Source organism: Trachypithecus francoisi, unplaced genomic scaffold (genome assembly GCF_009764315.1).
Source record: "Trachypithecus francoisi isolate TF-2019V2 unplaced genomic scaffold, Tfra_2.0 Lachesis_group10, whole genome shotgun sequence".
In the NCBI taxonomy this organism is placed as follows: domain Eukaryota; kingdom Metazoa; phylum Chordata; class Mammalia; order Primates; family Cercopithecidae; genus Trachypithecus; species Trachypithecus francoisi.
Genome location: NW_022681455.1, coordinates 28,727,255 through 28,743,328, shown reverse-complemented (window position 1 = coordinate 28,743,328; position 16,074 = coordinate 28,727,255). Strand labels below are relative to the sequence as shown.

Genomic DNA, 16,074 nt, shown 5'->3' with positions numbered 1-16,074 from the left:
CACCTAGGATCTTACTAAAAATACAAATTCTCTGGGCCTACTCCAGACGTATGAGTCAGGGACTGTGGAAGTAGGGCTCAATAATCTGTGTTTTAGTAAGCCCTGAGGGTGATTCTGGTACATGCTTAAGTTTGAGAACCGTTGATGTAAGGTAGTGATGAATACAACATTGCTATTTCATTTTCTTTCTTGCTTTTTTTTTTTTTTTTTTGAGATGAAGTTTTTGCTCTTGTTGCCCAGGCTGGAGTGCAATGGCGTGATGTTGGCTCACTGCAACCTTCGCCTCCCAGGTTCAAGCAATTCTCCTGCCTCAGCCTCCGGAGTAGCTGGGATTACAGGCGACTGCCACCACGTCCGGCTAATTTTTGTATATTTAGTAGAGATGAGGTTTCACCATGTGGACCAGGCTGGTCTTGAACTTCTGACCTCAGGTGATCCACCCACCTGGGCCTCCCAAAGAGCTGGGATTACAGGTGTGAGCTGCCGCGCCCGGCCTGCTGTTTCATTTTCTAACATTAACACAGTACTAAGGTATTTCTAACATTTAAAAATAAAATAATTTGACATATTAGACCTGAATTTTTATGTATGTGTATTAAAACATTTAAACTTGTGAGGGAAATAAAAGTGATTTTTAATATATTGTGAAAATAGTATGTGACTATTTTAAAAATTACTTGTGTATTAGCCAAACAGTAGCAGATATTTCTGTTTATATTTGAAAGCCTTTGAACATTAAAGAATCTGTCCACCATACTGAGAGGAGAAGAGGAGTCAGGAGAGAGAGAATTTGTTTCTGGACCTCAGTTATTTTCCCAGTTTTGGTTGTTTTGAAGTAGCAACGTTTGTCTCAGTGCACATGCAATTTGGGCTTTAGAGAGGATGTCCACCCGCTGGCTTCCTAGAGAGTTTAAACTTTTGTTTCTTTAATGTGTTGACCATGGCTGAGTTTATGCAGTAGTGCATGGGTTTAGCAACCACAAAATATTTAACTAAGAAACTGTTTAAAAAATAAATTTTCACTGTTAATTTTTCTGGCTCTGCTCTTCTCCATAGAGCAAGGATAAAATCGTAAAATAATCCTATTTTTATTTTAATTATGCAATACAAGGTGTCCTTGACAGAAGTCTTGTGATATGGTTTGGATCTGTGTCCCAGCCCAAATCTCACGTGGAATTGGAGCAGGGTCCTGGTGGGAAGTGATTGGATCATGGGTGCAGTTTCCACCTTCCTGTTCTCCTGATAGTGATATCAGATTTGGAGATCTGATCGTTTAAATGTGTGTAGCACCTCCCCCACCCCTCTTACCTGGTCCGTCTGGTAAGATGTGCTTGCTTCCCCTTCACCTTCTGCTATGATTGTAAGTTTCCTGAGGCTTCCCAGTCATGCTTCCTTTTAAGCATGTGGAACTGTGAGTCAATTTAAACCTTTTTTCTTCATAAATTACCCAGTCTCAGGTAGTTCTTTGTTCCAGTATGAGAACAGACTAATATATCTTAGCTCTTGTGTTACAAGGGAGACCTCATTTGAGATCAGCCTGCTGGCATTGCAATGAAGTGCTTTGTATCAGGAAACTGTACACTATTGACCTTTTTTTCTGTTCACAGCTGAGCCACATGTACATAATCTAGATTTTGTTTTCATAGTTTTGTACTTTTATAGCCTATTTTTGAAGATTAACACATTTGCAAAATGACTGACACAATCTTTGCCTAATCCAATGAGTGTTACAGAAAGCTTGTTATGACTAGAACTGTAAATCTTTCTTTTTTTTTTTCCCCTCGAGATGGAGTCTTGCTCTGTCACCTAGGCTGGAGTGCAGTGGCACGATCTTGGCTCACTGAACCCTCCACCTCCCAGGTTCAAGCAATTCTCCTGTCTCAGTCTCCCGAGTAGCCGGGATTACAGGTGCCCACCACCGCGCCTGGCTAATTTTTGTATTTTTAGTGGAGAGGGGGTTTCACCATGTTGGTCAGGCTTGTCTCGAACTCCTGACCTCAAGTGATCCCCTGCCTCGGCCTCCCAAAGTGCTGGGATTACAGGCGTGAGCCACCACGCCCGGCCTAGAACTGAAAATCTTAAAAAGATGTATGTGATAATAGAAGGCTGAAATTAAAACCTGCATTAAAAAAAAAAAATCACCAAATGTATTTGAAAACAAGTCAATTTGTGTTATGCTGAAATTTTCAGGGGCTGTCAGATTTCTCCTTTTAGCCACATTTCTGAATGTATACAAATATCAATATTGCCCCATAGCCCTTTAGCACTTTGTACTTCAAAATACATTTTGTTTCATGTTTTTTGTTTGTTTGTTTGTTTTGAGATGGAGTTCTGCCACTCAGGCTGGAGTGCAGTGGCAGGGTCTCAGTTCACTGCAACCTCTGCCTTCCGGGTTCAAGTGATTCTCCTGCCTCAGCCTCCCGAGTAGCTGGCACGTGCCACCACGTCGGGTAAGGAGACAAGGTTTCACCATGTTGGCCAGGCTAGTCTCGAACTCCTGAGTTCAGGCAATCCGCCCATCTCTGTCTCCCAAAGTGTTAGGACTACAGGTGTGAGCCACTGCGCCCATCCATGTTTTTTTTTGAAACAACAGTACATATAATAGAGGTACAATTCATTGAGATTAAAAAAAAAGAGAGAGAGCAGAGAGGAAAATAAAACTGAGTAAAAACAGTTTGGATTTCCAGTTTGGGGTTCTGCATGTAAGTAGCTTGGATGTTGCCACTTTGCTCTAACAACAATTGAAAAGCTGAAGGTAGTGAAAAATCAATAACTCTTTTTAGATTCATAAAAGAAGATAGGTCACAGAGGAAACTGGTGCCCCCCCCAAATTGGAGAGACAGACAGACACCGAAAATCACAGCACACTGGAGCAGAAACATCTGTGGGAACCATTGCCTGGGTAAGAAAACCTGAATTCTAATCAATGAATTGCTGGAGGCTAGGTGTACACAAGTCTGAGAGTTAAAAACTCCAGGGGGACCCAGTCACAGCAAGGCCCCCATGCTTTTGTGTGTTTTACTTACAGGAACTTGACCAGATTCTCATGGTAAATATTAGAGAAAAATCCCCTTGTGCTTCCACATGGGGAGAGGAAAAGGGACTATTTTGAATAGCACCTGTTTGTCTTAATAAGTTCTGCCCTCAGGAGAAACTGGTTAATCAGAGCCTAACCTGCTGAGGTTTTATCAGCTCTGAGGGGAGGAAAATACCCAACCCAGACAGCTCTAACCTTCCATGTCATGGAAGGGAAATATTTAACTCCAGTCCACTCTAGCCATCCTGTCCCCTTAAGGGAAGAGAAAAACAACTAAGCAACACTTGTATGATTCACAGTGCAGACACACAGGCTTACTAAAAGACAGGCCTAATTGGAGGACTGCAGAAATCTTCCTGTCCCCCTCCATCTTGCCCTCACATTACTGAAGATCTATTTGTAGCAGTTCCTTTAACCCAGTGTATCATGTTGAGCTATCAAGAAAAAAGTTACAAGGCAAACTAAAAGGCAAAAACAAACAAACAAACAAACAAACAAACAAAAACAGCTTGAAGATGGAAAACAAGCCTCAGAAACAGACATGGGCAGGGATCTTGGGATTACCAGATGGGGAATTCAAAACAACTATGATTAATATGCTAAGGACTCTAATGGATAAATTAGACAGCATGCAAGAACAGATGGGCAATGTAAGCAAAGAGATGGAAATTCTAAGAAACAAACAAAAAGAAATGCTAGAGATAAAAATAAAATGCTGTAACAGAAATGATGGATGATGTTGATGGGCTTATTAGTACACTTCATATGGCTGAAGAAAGAAGCTTTGAACTTAAGGATATAGCAGTAGAAATTTCCAAAACCGAAAAGCAAAGAGAAGAAAGACTGAAAAGAAACAAACCCAAAACAAGTAGCAACTAAGCCTGTGAGAAGATGCTCCACATCATATCCCATCAGATAAGTGCAAATTAAAACAAGAGACAACACACACACCTATTAGAATGACCAAAATCCAGAACCCTGACAATACCAAATACTGTTGAGGATGTCAAAAAATAGGAACTCAAATTCATTGTTGATGGAAATACAAAATGGTATGACGTCTTTGGAAGACTTTAGCAGTTTCTTACAAAATTAAATATACATTTACCATACAAGTCAGCAATTATATTCCTTAGTATCTAACCAGAGAAGCTGAAAACATATGTACACATAAAAACTTACACATATATGTCTATAGCAGCTTCATTCGTAATTGCCCAAACTTGGAAACAACCAAGATTTCCTTCTCTAGGTGAATAAACAAATTGTGGCACATCCAGACCATGGAATATCATTCAGTGCTAAAAAAAAGAAATGAGTTATCAAGCCATGAAAAGACATGGAGGAAACATATACTCTATTATTAGGTGAAAGAAGCCAATCTGAAAAAGTTACATACTGTATGATTCCAAATATATGGTATTCTGGAAAAGGCAAAGCTATAGAGATAGTAAAAGATCAGAAGTTGCCAAGGGTTAGAGGGAGAGGGAGGAACTGATTAATTGGTGGAGCACAAAGGATTTTTAGCTCAGCAAAAATACTCTGTATACTATAATGGTGGATGTATGTCATTATATATTTATCCAAGCCCATAAAATGTACAACACCAAGAGTAAACCCTATTGTAAACTATGGACTTTGAGTAATACTGATGTGTCAATTTAGGTAATCAATTTTAACAAATGCATTACTGTATTGGGGATGTTGATGAGAGGGGAGCTATACATGTGTGTGGACAGGGATTATATGAGATTTCTCTGTGGCTTCCTCTCAATTTTGTTGTGAGCCTAAAACTGTTCCAAACAAATAAAGTCTAAAAAACCGAAGTCAAACAAACAACAACAACAAAACAAAAACAAGGAAGCTAAGACCTTTCAGACCTAGAATGCATCACAGTTGTCTAAAATGGCAGATTTTTTTTTTTTTTTTGAGACAGAGTCTCGCTCTGTTGCCCAGGCTGGAGTGCAGTGGCGTGATCCTGGCTCACTGCAACCTCCACCTCCTGGGTTCAAGCAATTGCCCTGCCTCAGCTCCTAGTAGCTGGGATTACAGGCACGTGCCACCATGCCCGGCTAATTTTTGTATTTTTAGTAGAGACAGGCTATCACCATATTAGTCAGACTGGTCTTGAACTCCTGACCTTGTGATCTGCCTGTCTTGGCCTCCCAAAGTGCTGGGATTACAGGCATGAGCCACCATCCCTGGCCCAAAATGGCAGATTTTAATATGTGAAGCCAAAAACCTAAAAATATACTTGTGTTTGTTGAATTTCCCTTGATATCTCAAATTCCTGCTAGTGAGAGAATTTTTGTGGGACATTGCCCTTTGGAGTGCCTTTTATGTGGTCCCATTTGCCACAACTGGTCTCTTTAAAACTTTCCTTGTAGTAGTGAATAAGGGGGAGAACAAGGAAGGGTGCAGATATTTTGAAAAAGGAAGAACAGAAGTTGAAAAAAATTCCACACACAGGCAGTTTGAGAGCTAGGGATTAGTGTGAAGACACAGACCCACAATTCAAAACTGCGATGGTTTTCACAAGCAAGATTAACTAGGAATGGAACCCACCAGACTCGGCCAGGTGGAGAGATAAGTGCAAGATAACAGGAACTCATTCTTCCTGAACATGTAGTTATCTGGGTCAGCCCGGTGCAGGTGCAGCAGGACAGGGGCTTAAGCCTCTCTACCCCAAAACCTCCAATCCATTCAGTTTGGTTGCCAGAGAGGCTGCAGGAACCCGGAGGGAGACAACGAGTTCCTGGAGACAACAGAGTGCTACTGAAGACTCTGGTTGTTTACGCCCTGATCTTCCCTTTAATCATTAAGAAATTGAGCTGTCCTGTTTCAGCTGGGGAAAAAACAAACAATTAAACAACCCAACCCCCCAAAAACTCCCAAATGTGTTCATTTCCTAAAATAAACAAAACTGGTTTTTTCAAAAAGCAAAAAGCGACATAAAGCAGATCTACAGGTATTTGCCCTGCAATGCAAACATACCAGGGATTGGACCTAAGACCTTATGCTTGCGAATCATATGCTCTATACCGAGTCACATTGAAGGAAGAGAGAAAGGGATGAAAGGAGGAAGGGACGCAGGAAGGAAGATTTGTTCTCTAATCTTTACCAAAGTCTCTCTCAAAATATTAACTGAGGGGGCTGGGTGTGGTAGCTCATGCCTATAATCCCAGCACTTTGGGAGGCCCAGGTGGGTGGATCATTTGAGGTCAGGAGTTTGAGATCAGCCTGGCCAACATGGTGAAACTCCGTCTGTACTGAAAATACAAAAATTACCCAGGTGTGGTGGTGGGTGCTTGCAGTCCCAGGTACTCCAGAGGCTGAGGCAGGAGAATCGCTTGAACCTGGAAGATGGAGGTTGCAGTGAGCTGAGATTGCACCACTACACTCCAGCCTGGGTGACAGAGCGAGACTCTGTCTCAAAAACAACAAAACAAAACAAAACAACAACAAAATTAGCTGAGGGGATTTAGGCTTGCTTAATTCTGGGAAAACATTTCTTAGACTAAAGTCAGTTTAGTTTCATAAATACATATGAAGTGCCACTAACCGCAGACTTTATACATTTTTTTCTCCTTGCTCTTAACACACTTTCTACCATGGTTCTCTCGCTCCTTACAGGCTCTAAGCTGAACTGTCCAGTGCAAGACTTCACCCAACCATCCAATCGCTAGTAGCCATGGCACAAAGGGCATGGTCTAAATCATTAAGTTTATGATGCCCTGGCCCAACTTGCAAGGAATTCCTTATATGTGGGGGACCATTGCAAGCCCAGATCCCCACCTTGAATGGAATTCAAAGGCCTAAAGGTAAGCAACTCCCAGGTGAGTCAAGGCAGTACACATGTTGATGGGCATTTAGACCTGGCAGTGCTCAATCTTGGGGGTAGGAGGGATGCTGATCCACTAAGAATTTGGAAATTAAGAATTGACCATTTGGGGGTCAACGACGGTCATGTAATTGTTATCATGTACTAGTCTTGTTCCTTATCAGAATTCATCAGAAAAACTACTCCACCACTAAAAATGGCCAGATATTACCACACATAGATTGGAGAAAGAGGTAACAGCACATCCATTTTTTCAATGTCAGGGTCTTGTGTCCAACAAAGCTGCAGGCTTCCCTCCTGGTGGTGCCCTTTGGTCTTCTCTTACTGGAAACCAAAGACAGCCTTCTCAGAAAGGGCTAGGAGAATAAGGCCTCAGTGCACCAGTCAATTTCCACTTTTGGTGCTAAGAAGGGGGAGTCTGATGTTCTTTGGTTCTCTGTCTTCCACGCTTCATTACTGAAAATGTTCTTGAGGTTTGTTCTGATCTGTCTTACCCTAGCCCAAGAACATCAGTCTAGGAGCATTCTAGGAACACTAAGGTCTGCTTCTCTTAATCATGCCCTCAGTTAGCAAATCAATAAGGAAGAATCAAGAGCTACTCTGTGGCTGCTGTATCCAGGCCACTGAGGCCTGCTTTGAAGAACACCTCCCAAGATCCAACTACTACCTTCTTTAGCTCCGGCAACTTTCATGTATGGTTTTAAGGCGGTATTAAGGCTGTATTACTGACTGCTAGCACCCGGCTTGCCCTCCAGTGGATCTTAGTTGAAGGATTTAAAGTGTGCTTCCCTCCAATTACAGGGCCAACAAAGTTTCCACTTGTGATTCTCCCCTCACTCCCTGGTGTCGGGGTGGGGAGTAGGTCATTTGCACTCCTGCCGCCTTTATTGGATGTGGCAGCCCGTGTATAAGCTTCTGGAATCGAACCTTGATTATGGTTAAAATTTTGCTGTCATAAATTTTGCAGATGTATACAGCTGAACACATGAACACATTGCCTGGGAGCCTTCCCAAGATCTTGGATGAGGCCGGTACAAGCCAACGGGGTTGTTAGCATCGTGTTATATCTAAGCTGATTTCCTCTGGGGGTAAAACAAAGCAAAACAAAACCTCTTGAATCCCCCATTCACACATGTCGAGCCATTTTAGCTCGGAAATTGACAGGGCTATCCGAGTAGGAGAGGAGCAAGAGAGTCCGGGAACCATTCGCATGTTCATTGTCCGCGCCAGGTGTTCCCAATCGTGCAGGTTTCATCTTGGAGACAAATCTGTGATCCAAAAGGATAAATCAGTCAGACTTGCTAGCAGGGAGAAGAGGAAGGGACACACGTGTCTGACAGTTGACCCAGCATCAAAGGAGCCCCAGCCACAAAGCGAAAGAATCCGGGAGAACATTCAGCGCCAGTGTAAACGCACGCGGGAGGGGAGGCCTCTGCCTCTGGGTTCCAGAAGATTCCTGCCCCTTTGGCGGGGAGGAGGTGTCTTGCGCTCGGATGCCAAAATTTCAACTAAGCTTATCCCAAACAACGTTCGCAACGCCTCCCAGGCCCAACCACTACCCCATATCAGAGCCGAGTGACCTCGAGCACGTGCCCCCTTAGAGTCCCGGCGCCGACTGCCCCCGCTGGCAAGATGTTCCAAGGACCAGGCTGGTGAGCCGGGACCGAGGCGGGAGAGAAGCAAGGAGGGAAGCGGTGGCTCCATTGGAAGAGATAACTATGGCCCCCAAGGCAAACTGCGGCCGCAGATCCTCTTCCTACCGCTAGAGAAGAGCCACCGCACAGCCGCGGAGGGAAAGGTCTCCCAACCCTGGGGCGTTCCTCCTCTTTTGGGATTTCTGGGATACATTTTCCTCGCCCTCAGGAAGCGGGAAGGGTGGAATTGGGACGAAGAGGAAGAGGCAGCTGCGGTCTGGCTGCTGCCACGGATATTGCGTAGGGCTCCTAGCCATCAGAAGCACACCCCGACACCGAGCTGGGGCAGACAGAGTTAACGCATTTGCATGTTGGCTTGCGGTGCCGCGACGGCTGCTGTCCCTACTCCCCATCCCCCCGAGGAGAGACCAGCCCTTTGCAGGCAGCGGGAGAATCAGGGACGACTCGAGGTGCTAGGCAACTTTCACTAAACACGCAGGGCTAAACCTGCATGGGCCTGTTGGTTACCAGCGTGTCCCGCAGCCCAGGCTGGGGTATGGACGCCCGAGTCAGGTCACCCAGATCTCTCCGCCACCCGCTGCGGTCTGTTAAGGAACCACTTGCGGCCGCGAGGAGCGGCAGGTGGTGGGTGGAAGAGAGTTAGTCTGGGATGCAGAGAAGCGCGGCGGGAGAAATAAGCAAAGAGCCAAAGATTTTATCCTCCAGTTCGGCTCTCTTTGCTTATTTCTAGAGATTTATATTTATTTATTTGCGGGCCTCTTTTACTTGATTCAAAGGGTTTCATCTTAGCTTTTGCCTTTTTGTTCAAATTGGTTTTCTAGCGGCCAGAGGGGTACAACAGGAAGGGGCAGGGCACCCACCGCTGCTCTCTGGTATTTTTGGGGAGATTTCGAGTGCTCCAGGGGACCCAGGGACATCCACACTGACGACCGAGCAAGGCTTGTTCCAATGACAGAGAGAGGAGGTCCTCCACGGGGAGGTGAACTTGCGAGGACAAGGAGTCCGCGACGAGGAGGAAGGGGCGGGATGGAAGACAGGGAATAGGATCCCTGTCCGCCACACTTACGCGGGCAAGAAAGAAAACGGGGATGAGAGGCAGGGCGAGGCACAGGTTGGCGATGTGATGCGGCCAAAAACGCTAAGCTCACCGGAGAAGTCAACGGACCACCCCAAGCTGAATCCTAAGAAGGCAGAGGCGAGGCATGGTCTGCGAGGAGTGTTAGTCCGCTGAAACTGCGATCTGCAGGTTAAAAGCAACCGCCCGAGAGCTGGGAGAAAGGGCCATGTTTTTATTGCTCAAGAGTAAAAGGACTTATGTCCAAAGCTGAGCTAATAAACGGTTCCGGGAAATACTCAACGGTCTCCTCCAGTGAGCGCAATGAGCCTCTGCCCTCCAGAAGCTACCTTACTAGAAAAAGGGAACAAACTTAACATAAATCGACACTTATAAACTCTTTGTGGTAAATGAAATTTAGGGAAAACACAGGGAAGTTATGTATAGTATTAATAATAATTTGTTGAACAGACTTGATTTTCTATGAATATAAATTGAAAAAGCCGACGGAATTGTGTAGCGCTACTCTATGTTGTTAAGAGCTATATGAGTTAACAAAGGGAGACGAGAATCCCAGGATTTGGGGGATGTAGCTCAGTGGTAGAGCGCGTGCTTTGCACGCACGAGGTCCCGGGTTCGATCCCCGGCGTCTCCACTTTAGTATGCTGAAGAATGAGAACGTTGGTTTGTTATTCCTCTTTCTTTAGGCTTGGGCAGAGCGTCCTGACATCTGCATGATGCTTGAAAATGGGTCGCTGGCTTTGAAGGTCAGATGTATTTAACATGGCACACTTGTATACTGCTAAACTTTCTCCAACTGTCAAAATCCTGTAACTGCTAACTGCTTTAGAACACCTTTAAATCTCATCACTCATTAACAAAATTGGGTTTACGTTGTTATCACTGAAGGTACATGATTTGTAACCAGAAATACAATTATTTGGAGCACAGTTGAAGATTATTCTACCTTTTTCTCTCAGCCACGGGGATTATCTTTTTTTTTTTTTTTTGAGACGGAGTTTTCTTCTGTCGCCCAGGCTGGAGTGCAGTGGCGCGATCTCGGCTCACTGCAAGCTCCGCCTCCCGGGTTCCCGCCGTTCTCCTGCCTCAGCCTCCGTAGTAGCTGGGACTACAGGTGCACGCCACCACGCCCAACTAATGTTTGTATTTTTAATAGAGACGGAGTTTCACCATTTTGGCTAGGATGGTCTCGATCTCTTGACCTGTGATCCGCCCGCCAGCTTCTCTCAGCCGCAGGGATCATCTTTTAAGAGTTAGTTTTGCCGGGCGCAGTGGCTCATGCCTGTAATCCCAGCACTTTGGGAGGCCGAGGCGGGCGGATCACGAGGTCAGGAAATCGAGACCATCCTGGCTAACACGGTGAAACTCCGTCTCTACTAAAAATACAAAAAAAAAATTAGCCGGGCGTTGTGGCGGGCGCCTGTAGTCCTAGCTACTCGGGAGGCTGAGGCAGGAGAATGGCGTGAACCTGGGAGGCGGAGCTTGCAGTGAGCCGAGATTGCGCCGCTGCACTCCAACCTGGGCGACAGAGTGAGACTCCTAGTTTTGAGGCAGAAGGGTTAGGCAGGGGCGAGGGCAGAGCAGGCGCGTCCTCGTGGCTGGGGCTCCAGAGCAAACCACCTGCCTCACCAGCCCTGGAGCTCGCGCCGCTTGGCCTTACCTCACTCGTGCTGTCCCTTCCGTTAGCTTGCCTGGCTTTGTCTCACCTGACGCGCCATGTCTTGCCTACCCGGGCTCTGTCCTCAACTCTGCCACCATCGCTGTGTGGCTGTGCTTGCCCTGCAGCCCGACCCCTGCCTCGCCCACTCTGAGCCTCCGTGCCAGCCCATGTATGCCACGGAAATATGGCTGTTGGGATTGTGGTGTTTTACGACCTTCTTAACACCGTCTGCATACGTGCTAAGCAGTCTGAGCCAGTTCAGAAAGGAGTAGATGGAAGATGTTGAGCGCCTGTTAACGTCCAAAACCTTTCAGAAAAAAAAAAAAAAAAACTGTCTTCAAAAACTGTAATACCACATTACAAACATTGTGGTATTGTTTCATAAACATCTTTGTGATAAAAATTTTGTACTGTTTTAGTACTGTGCATTATAGAGATGTATAGTCAAAAATGTTTTGCTTAAGTGTTAAATACAACTGAAGCACTTTTAAAAAGTTAGCTTTGAGCTTTATATCAGGAATTGTCTGAACTATTTGCCTTAAGATACCTTTTCTGCGGTTGTTACCCTGGTCTTTTCACCAATATGCTACTTTTTCTTGGTCGGGGGGGGCTGTCATATATACAATCTATAGTATCGGTTTATATAGCATATATTGTATTGTAAGCCATTTTTTCAGTTGCTTGTTGAATGAGACCTGGTCTGGTTCAATTGAATTTAAGGCCATTTGAAGTTACCTAAAGGGTAACTTTTTCTTCTAAAAAATAAGACCTAATTATTGACACAATCTTGAAGAAACAACCATGCAAATTATGTTTACAGAATTTTTTGGACTCAAGATTGGGGGGCGAACAGAGGTGGTTGCAAGGATATAACAACTGGTAGAGCTTACAATTTGCATGCCTAGGGTTCCCAATTCGATCCTTGGTATCTCCACTTTGTCTTCCCCACAAGGAGCAAATGAAGCAAAACCTATTCTGTTTGTTCATAGGTTATTTCATTCCTCTTTCGATGTCACTGCTGGTGTTTACTTTCTGTCTTCATTCCCACTTCCTGGTAGTTACTCTCCAAGAAACTATATAAAGACGCCATTTTTGTGGCAATTTTGGTCAACAATCAGAATAGTCAGTAATACCTACAGTGGGGATGTGGTTCAGTGGTAAAGATTGGAAGACCCAGATTTGATCCGCAGAACTTCCTCTTCCCACCTACTTAAAGAGTGAGACACTTAAAGAGTGAGACATTGCATGAATTCTGTGAACAAAACAAGGCCTTTGTCTTTCTCCCCTTAACAATTTCGAAAATAGGTTAAAACACCAGAAGTTGAGGCAGTTAAATACAGACATATATGTTTATTTAGTTTTTTATTGATGTATCGTTCCATGTGCTGGCTGGCTTAGTAGATTAGATGCTGATACTGAGTGGATTTTTGATCTTTGCAAGGGCCTCTTTTTTTGTGTGGTGAATTTATTTATTTATTTATTTATTTATTTATTTATTTATTGAGAAGAAGTCTTGCTCTGTCGCCAGGCTGGAGTGCAGTGGCATGATCTTGGCTCACTGAAAACTCTCCCTCCCGGGTTCTAGCAATTCTTCTGCCTCAGTCTCCCAAGTAGCTAGGACTACAGGCACAGGCCACCACACCCGGCTAATTTTTTGTACTTTTAGTAGAGACGGGGTTTCACTGTGTTAGCCAGGATGGTCTCTATCTCCTGACCTCGTGATCTGCCCACCTTGGCCTCCTAAAGTGCTGGAATTACAGGTGTGAGCCACCTGTAATTGTGTGGTGAATTTAATTGATTTTTTTCCAAAGCTCCCAACATCTCTTTATGTCCTGTTTAATATCACATGATGAATGTTTTCTCCCTTTTGATTCCAGCAAAGAAATTTCTTTATTTTCAGTTATTGTCCTATTATTTCTTTCTTTATTTTTTCAGACAGAGTCTCACTCCGTCGCCCAGGCTGGAGTGCAATGGCGCAATCTCGGCTCACCGCAACCTCCGCCTCCTGGGTTCAAGCAATTCTCCTGCCTCAGCCTCCCGACTAGCTGAGATTACAGGTGCCCACCACCACGCCCAGCTAATTTTTTTTGTATTTTTAGTTGAGACGGGGTTTCACCATGTTGGCCAGGCTGGTCTCAAATGTCTGACCTCAGGTGATCCACCCACCTCGGCTTCCCAAAGTGCTGGGATTACAGGCGTGAGCCACCGTGCCCGGCCTGTCTTATTATTTTATTTTCAATAGAGCACACTTGCTCTGGTGTACCAGCTGTTGACCTAAGAGATGAGAACTTGACAAATTACTGATATCATACTGACCCTATATGCCTTTGAGTTCTTGTGTTCTATGACATGTAAACATCGAACATTTCCAAGTAATTTAAATGTAAAGCAACTAAGTCACTACCACCTTTCTTTATCTTAGTTTTAAATTGGAGTGCATGCAGATGGTGAAATAAAGCCACATTGCTTGCAGTGCTAGGACCTCTGGCTCCATCCAGTTTTTGGTGGTGGAGGGAGCAGGATAGGGGAGAATAATGCATGGGTATGTATCCCACTCAGCCATTGGTCTTTCAGTAACACTATGATTGTTGCCACTATGTCATTTACTCTAATTTCTCCTCTTCCTGGTTTCCCATTGAAGCCAACTGCTTTTAAAATATATGTACCATGGAACACACATAAGCTGAAGTAGAATGGATTCTCATGATAGATTAGAACAAGACTTTAGTGAAGAGAACTGGTTCTGAAGGAAACAAAAAGTTTCTCATGAGAAAGGTAACTGAAAATATATATTAGTCTGTTCTCACGCTGCTAAGAAAGACATACCCAAGACTGGGTAATTTATAAAGGAAAGAGGTTTCATGGACTTACAGTTGCACATGGCTGGAGAGGCCTCACAATTATGGCAGAAGGCAAAGGAGAAGCAAAGGCATATCTTACATGGTGGCAGGTAAGAAGGCATGTGGGGGGAACTGCCTTTTATAAAAACATCAGAGTTCATGAGAATTATTCACTGTCACGAGAACAGCAGGGGAAAAACCTGCCTCCATGATTCAATTACTTCCCACCAGGTACCTGCCATGACACATGAAGATTATTACAAGTCAAGGTGAGATTTGGGTGATGACACAGAGCCAAATCATATCAATATGTAAACTAGCTTTCCATATTCACTCCACTCTGGTTGCCCTATCAGTAGGCAAAGGAGTTATTACATTGCTTTTTGTCATTTTTGTTTTTTAAATTTTAGAGATGTAGTCTTGCTATGTTGCCCAGGCTGGCCTCCAACTCAGGCTCAAGTGATCCTCATGCCTCAGCCTCCTGAGTAGCTGGGACTATAGGCAAGGGCTGCCATTGTATGCCCGGCTGTTACTGTGTTGTTGTGATTAATGGTTTGGTTCTGTTTCTTCATAATAACTTATAATAATGACCCAGTTTTATTTTTATTTTATTTTTTACTTTTGAGACAGAGTCTCACTCTTTTGCCCAGGCTGGGGTGCAGTGGCACGATCTCAGCTCACTGCAACTTCCACCTCCCAGGTTCAAGCGATTCTCCTGCCTCAGCCTCCATAGTAGCTGGGATTACAGATGCACGTCACCATGCCCAGCTAATTTTTGTATTTTTAGTAGAGATGGGGCTTCGCTTTGTTGGCCAGGCTGGTCTCGAACTCCTGATCTCAAGTGATCCACCCACCTCGACCTCCCAAAGTGCTGGGATTACAGGTGTAAGCCATTGTGCCTGGCCAACCCAGTTTTAATAAGAAATAGTAAGAAACAATTTTAAAAGAAATAAGATATTTAATAAGGAATAATAATAAAAAATTATTTCTTCCCTATTATGCACACAATAAATTACATGCTATTATCATTATCATTTTTGTCATCATCACAGTTTTCATTATCATTATTATCCATTGGCATGCCACACGCTAACAAGCACAGTCCCTAAAGTCAAAAAAAGGAGAGATAAATTTGATTAAATCAAAATTTAAAATGTATTTAAAAAATTAATTTTAGCCTTTAGGTTTATTTTATTTTATTTTATTTTTTATTTTTTTTTTGAGACGGAGTCTCGCTCTGTTGCCCAGGCTGGAGTGCAGTGGCACGATCTCGGCTCACTGCGAGCTCCGCCTCCTGGGTTCACGCCATTCTCCTGCCTCAGCCTCCCAAGTATCTGGGACTGCAGGCGCCCACCACCACGCCTGGCTAAGTTTTTGTATTTTTAGTAGAGACGGGGTTTCACTGTGTTAGCCAGACTGGTCTCGATCTCCTGACCTCGTGATCCACCCGCCTCAGCCTCCCAAAGTGCTGGGATTACAGGCATGAGCCACCATGCCTGGCAAAGCCTTTAGTTTTAAAGAAATTGGAGATTGTCAAAGATTTCGAATACCTTAGAGACAAAGAATACCGTAGAACAAAATTAACACATTGATGAATCCGATAATTTTATAGGTCAACTTGACTGGGCCACAGGATGCCCAGACAGGTGTTTAAACGTTGTTTCTGGGTATGTCTGTGAGGGTGTTTCCAGAAGACAGTAGCATTTGAATTGCTGGACTCATAAAGCGAATGGTTTTCCTCAATGTGGGTGGACATAATCCAATCCATTGAGGGTCTGAATAGAACAGAAGGAGGGGGAAGGTTGGATTCACCTTCCCTCTGCTTGACAGGTTGTGCAGGAACACTGATATTCTGTCCTTGATGCACCTGGTTCTCAGGCCCTCAGACTTGATAAGAATCTATGCCACCCACCCTCCAGCTCTTAGGCCTTCCAAATATACCACTAGCTTTTTTGGGTCTCCAGCT

The 16,074-nt window shown here is 44.2% G+C and overlaps 1 non-coding gene across 1 annotated transcript; it reads left to right on the top strand.

Moving 5' to 3' along the window:
* The first annotated feature begins 10,170 nt into the window (after positions 1–10,170).
* TRNAA-UGC lies at positions 10,171–10,242 on the top strand. The gene has a single exon. It is a non-coding gene; the product is annotated as a tRNA-Ala (tRNA).
* The last annotated feature ends 5,832 nt before the right edge of the window (positions 10,243–16,074 follow it).